We start from the raw sequence: 6,745 nt of genomic DNA on the forward strand, positions 1-6,745 counted from the left end.
TGTATGACTCTGCCAGGAGCACTACTTTAAAACGGCTAAATATGATCCATCACAGTGCTCTGAGGACTGCGCTGGGAGCTTTCAGGACTTCTCCGATCCAAAGTCTATATATTGAAGCGCATGATCCTCCATTACACCTGCGTAGAAAAGCACTACTGCTTCACTACGCTGCTAAGATCCAGAGTCTACCATCGCACCCAAATTGGGAATATCTCTATAATACTCGTTGGGATGTCTTCTATGAGAGCAAGCCAAATGAAAATAGACCTGCCTCTCTCAGGATCAAAGAGCTTGTTCAGACTTGGAACGTCGATTTAAATGAAATCTTCCAAGACACAACTACACCTGTTGCTCCTTGGACATATGTGTCTGTCTCTCAAGATACATACTTCCTCCAGTGGGGGAAAAGTATACCTTCCTGCAACATCAGACAGTTACATTCAGCTCATGCTACGGACAACCATGCCTGTAAAATTTATACGGATGGTTCTAAAACTGAGAGTATGGTAGGTGCTGCGGCAGTTTTTCCTTTATGTACAATTTCAGCCACACTACCGCTTGCTTGTAGCGTCTTCACATCTGAATTACATGCCATTAACTTAGCGCTTAGTAAAATAATTGAGCTTTCCATTTCATCTGCCATAATTTACACAGATTCTCTTAGTGCTGTCTCTGCCATAAGGAAGAATTCCTCCATTTCTCACCCTACATTGAAAAAGATTCATTCCCAGCTATTTACTTGCAGTGTGTCCAATCAGTCAATCAGATTTTGCTGGATCCCTGGCCACTCAGGCATTCCGGGAAATGAAAGTGCTGACTTTGCCGCTAAACATCCGGAAACCACTCTCTCACAACATCCTCAGGTTCCTTTCTCTGATTTTAAGTCTGTCATACGCAAAGCCTGCTACAGTAAATGGTCACAGACCTGGAAAAGTGAGCCTAACAATAAACTTTACCAGATAAAAGAAGATCCAAAGCTGTGGCTGTCTGGCTTCCGAAGAAACAGACGAGAGGAAGTTGTATTGGCAAGACTCAGAATTGGACATACTCACCACACTCATCTCTTTCTGTTATTGGGTGAAAGCCCACCACAGTGCCCATCCTGTCAGACGCAACTTACAGTCCGTCATTTCCTGGTTGATTGTCCCTTACATTCAACCATCCGGTCAAACAGTTTTCAGTCTCTCTCTAAATTGAATATATCACCTGATTTATCTCGCATCTTAGGAAATGAAGCAAATATTGAAGAACTTTTATTATATATAAAACATATTGGTTTGTACAGAAGCATATAATGTAATCTCTCTAACAATATACTTTTTGTCAATTAACGATGAAGAGACACAATTTGGCCTTAGTTGCCCTTGTGTCGTTAAACCGAACAACAACAACAACAACATAAGAAACTGACCTTTTTAGATCACATAAAGCGCCTTAGGATAAACTGTCTAAAGAAATTAAATATTCTTAGAGTCATATCTGCAACAAATTGGGGAGCAGACAGGTACACCTTATTACATCTATATAGAAGCTTGATAAGATCCAAAATCGATTATGGGGCACCTGTTTACAGCTCTGCAAAACCAAGTGCATTAAGATGGTTAGACCCTGTACACCACAGTGCACTCCGCATAGCCTTGGGAGCATTCCGTACTTCTCCAGTTCAAAGTCTCTATGCTGAGGCTTATGAACCACCACTTCACCTCAGAAGACAAGAACTCCTTCTATCTTATGCAGCTAAAATAAAGTGTTTTCCAAACCATCCTGTGTTCAAAACATTATATACACCAATATGGGAAAATATGTACAGAATACACCCAACAGTTAACAAACCAGCATACATACGCATCAAAGAGCTACTTCCAATTTGGTCTCTTGATTTCAACAAACTAGCTATTATACGAAATGCACCAAAACCCCCCTGGGAAATAACATCACCAAACTATGATACCTACTTTCAAACTTGGGGAAGACATTCCCTACCAGCAAGCAGCTTTCAACAACTACATGCTGCATATCTAGAGAAATATCCACAATATGCACAAATCTATACAGATGGATCGAAAACCGATACAAAAGTAAGCGCGGCAGCAGTTTTCTCTGATACTACAATAATCCAAGTCCTCCCAACAGAATGTAGCATCTTCACAGCTGAATTGCAAGCAGTGAAGTTAGCAATAGACCAAATATGGAAGAAAAAGCTACCCCATAGCCTGATCTTCACAGATTCCCTCAGTACGATGCAAGCAATACAATGTGACACAAAGAATTTCCATCCAACTCTAAGACAAATCCAAGTTACCCTAAACAAAATTCTTAAAAGAAAACAAGACGTCACTTTTTGTTGGATTCCTGGACATATGGGAATTAAAGGAAATGAACAAGCAGACCAAGCAGCAAAAATGGCAACCGGCACCCTTTCTTCAACCACCAAAGTCCCATTTACAGACTACAGACATAGTATCAAAGTGAACAGCAAAAAACAGTGGCAAAGAATATGGAGCGAGCAAACACATAATAAACTTTTTCAAATTAAACCAGTTTTAAATCAGTGGAAATCCAGTGAAAGAGATGTCCGAAAAGAAGAAGTAACCCTTGCCAGGTTACGAATAGGGCACACATATCTAACCCATTCCTATCTACTTAAATCCGAAGAACCACCTCAATGCAGTCAGTGCCATGTACAACAAACAGTAAAACATTTACTATTAGATTGTCCAGCCTTTATAAATGAAAGAAAAATAGCCTTTAGTTCTGTAACTAAAAATCAAGATGCTCTAGTTTTGGAAAACATTCTAAGTGAAGAAAATAAGGTAAGAGAAGTTTTTCACTACCTAAAATCAATAGGCTTATATAATCAGATTTAAAACACAAAAATCACCACAAGTCAACGAATCCATATGAACTCCATCTCTTCATAAAGTCAGGTATTATTTAAATCCAAAATTTGAAAGAAACCAGACTAGGAAATCAAAACCGAGAGAGGTGCATTATGGCCACAGAAGCCGATGCGCCAACAACTAATAAACAACAACAACAACAACATCGCTGGACAGTGCAGTGTCGAGTCAGTTTGGTGTGACATAAGCATTGGGAGATCAAAATTGAGAGTAGGAGTGTGCTATAGGCCTAATGACTCTGATGAGTATAATAAGAAACTGTACAGGGAAAGAGAGTGGGCCAGTAAATCAGAGAGTCTTATAATGGGAGATTTTAATTTCCCAGATATTGACTGGAATTTGGGGGCTGGTTACTCACACACTAGCAGGGCTTTTGTGGATTTATTGGATGATTGTTTTCTACACCAGCATGTTCGGGAGGCAACTAGAGGGAGTAATACTCTTGATGTGGTTATTAGTAGTGATTCTTCATGCATTAAGAACCTGCAGGTAAAGGAACCACTATTATTATTATTATTATTAGCCATATGGTGCAAGGAAGCCTGAGGCTTTTGCTGCACCAGCCAAAAAAAAAAAAAAAAAAAAATTTGAGTTACCCCTGAGAGAAAGAGAGAGAACAAGAGTCAGAAATAGAAGGGAATCACCAAGAAAGAGAAGAATGATGATATCCAGCTCAGGACCCTGGGTGTGCCAAACCCATACTCACCAGATGTGAGCCCCTGGGGTAGGTGGCAGTGATCACAGTGTGCTGAAGTGGAATTTACTCAAAGAGGTAACTAATATCAGGGGTAAAGGGAAGGGTTTTTGCTTTCGTAAAGACGACTATGATGGTCTGAGACAGTATTTAAATTCTATACAGTGGGACCAACTGATGATGTTACCAACAGCAAATTCAAAATGGGAAGCATTCAAAGAACTTATCTTGGAAGCTATTAGGCTTTACATACCAACTAAGAAATATTGTTCAAGGTTTAGGCCTAAACGGATGGCAGATAAACTACTGAGACATATGGCAGAGAAGAAAAATGCATGGGATACATATAAATTAATGGGTGACATGGAAGCCTATGATAGATATAAGTTGGTCTGTAACCAAGTCACAAAGTAGATTAGGCAGGCAAAGGCAGATTATGAGAATTCCTTGGCAAAGAATGCAAAGAAAAACAGAAAAGAGTTCTTTACCTATGTAAAATCTAGAAGGAAAGGAATGAATCAGATTGGTCCACTGGATATTGATGGTTCAACAGTTGAGGATCCTGCCCAGGTGGCTAACAAACTAAATCAGTATATTGCATCTACATTCACACATGAGGAGTTATTCAGGAAGATGAATACGAGAGGTGAAGTAAACTCTGGCAGTAAGCTAGATGATTTTGTAATAACTGAGGGGAAAGTGGAGGAGAAATTGTTGAAGATAAACATAAGAAAGGCACCTGGGGTGCATGGACTCTATTCAGTTATATTAAAGGAGGCAGCAAAAGAAGTAAGCAAACTCTTAGGCATAATGATGAGAGTGTCTTTTGGACTCAGGGGAGGTACACATAGACTGGAGATGTGTAAATGTGACCCCCAATTCACAAAGGAGGAACAAAGGCTGACACAAGTAATTATAGACCTGTGAGTTTAACTTCTTTTCTAGGAAAATTAATGGCGACACTGGTTAAAGAAGCACTGCAGGATCATCTAGACAAGATTTCAATTATACCTTGGACACAACATGGTTTTGTTAAGGGAAAGTCTTGCCTGACCAATTTGATAGAATACTATGATGCAGTCACAAAAGAACTGGATGCAGGGAATAACTTTGATATTATATACTTGGATCTTAGAAAGGTTTTTGATACTGTTGCACATGGAAGACTGCTGCACAAATTGGAGCAGTGTGGTATTGGAGACAAATTGTTGCTATGGATAAAGGGATGGTTGAGGGAGAGAAGACAGAGAGTGGTAATCAGTGGACACTGCTCATCGTGGAGTAATGTTATTAGTGGAGTCCCTCAGGGTTCTGTGTTGGGTCCATTATTGTGTTCTGTATTTATAAATGATATTGATAATGGTATATCAAGCTTAATGTCCAAGTTTGAAGATGATACAAAGGTTGGCAGGGTTGTTAAGGACACTACTGACGCTATGTAGTGCTGCAACAGAATCTGGAAAGGTAGAGCAGATGGGCTGAGAGGTGGCAAATGAAGTTTAACATTGACAAATGTAAAGTACCACATTTGGGAAACAGCAACCCCAGAGCAACGTATCAACTCTGTGGTACTACACTGACAGTAGTAGAGAATGAAAAGGACCTGGGGGTAATTGTGCAGGCAGATATGAAGTCCTCTGAACAGTGCAGACGATTTGCAAGAGTAGCTCATGGTGTTTTGTCAATGATATACAGGAATTTTTCTAGCAGGGATAAGGAGGTGATTATTCCCTTGTATAAGGCAATGGTCAGCTACACCATGAGTACTGTATACAGGTCTGGAGGCCTCATTTCAAGAAGGATGTAGAGCCCCTGGAACGAGTACAGAGAATGGCAACAAGATTGGTGAATGGAACAAAGGGTTGCTTTTATGAAGAAAGGCTTAATTTTTGCAAATTACAGTGTCTGGAGACTAAGCACCTGCGAGGTGATTTAAAGAGGTGTATAAAGCATTGAATGGTGTGAGCATGCTCAATGCCGATGGGATTCTTCCTCTTGCTCAGAATGATCACCTGAGAGGGCATAAATTCAGATTGAGGAAAGACAGATGTAGGATAGATGTACAGAAATTTGCTTTCAGCCAGCAGTAGTTGGTTTTTGGAACAGACTTCCATCCCTTGTTGTGGAAGTTAGCCGAAATAAATTTAAGGCTGAGCTGGACAGGTATTTTGAACAAATGGAGGGGTGAAATGCAAGTGGGGTTTTTTTTTTTTTTTTTTTTTTTTCTCCTTTTTTGGCTGATGCTGCATAAGCTTGCTTTCTTGCATCATATGCCCCTACTAATGCTAATGTCAAAAAGTGCAATATTCTTTGAAACTTCTTTTGTACCGTTTATTTTTCTGCGTATAGAGTACTGGTAGAAGAATACCTAGAATGTTCGCTGAGAAGTAGCAGTTGGGGCATTTCACATTAATAAATGTGAAATATTGCGTAGGGGCATCAATGATCGGTCATACCACATTCAAGGTGGTTGAGAAGAAAAAGACCCAGCAGTTATTGTGCAATACAACACTAAGTTCTCTGAGCAGTGCGGATAGGCTGCTTGGGGTTAACTCCTCAGGGTCAGTGAGCGATATAAGAATTCCTTTTGGTGTCAGGATCAATTAGGAGATTGTTATATGTAAGGCAATGGTGTGGGCACATCTTCAGGACTGCTTTCAGTTCTTCTAGCCTCATTTAAAGAAAGAAGGATGGGGCAAGAACAGGTAAAGCTAAAAGCAAGAGGATACAGAAGGGTACTGCTTTCATCAAAGACATTAGTTCTGCACACTGCAGCATCTGAAAACGTGGCCAGGTACAACGAGATATGATTAAAGGGTGCAATGCATTTTCAACTAAATGCTCAATGCGTGTTTACTCTTTTCCAGACAACTCTTGACAATATAAAAAACTTAAATTGAAAAAGGATGATTGCAAGATACATGGCTGAAAATTGCTTTCAGCCAGAAAATGATTGATTGTTGAAACAAACTGCCATCTGTTGTTGAAGTGGGTAGATGAAATAATTTTAAGAAAGAATTCAGTAAATCCTTCGAGAGGGTGAACAGTTGAGGTGAGTAATTTTTTTTCTGGCTAACTCTGCCCAAGCTTACTTCCATGCATCATTTTCCACCACTAATACTAAATTTATGTTATGTTAAATTATATTGAA

This window comes from Mastigoproctus giganteus, unplaced genomic scaffold, assembly GCF_048544385.1.
Source record: "Mastigoproctus giganteus isolate SK-2022 unplaced genomic scaffold, ASM4854438v1 scaffold_20, whole genome shotgun sequence".
Taxonomy (NCBI): Eukaryota; Metazoa; Arthropoda; class Arachnida; order Uropygi; family Thelyphonidae; genus Mastigoproctus; species Mastigoproctus giganteus.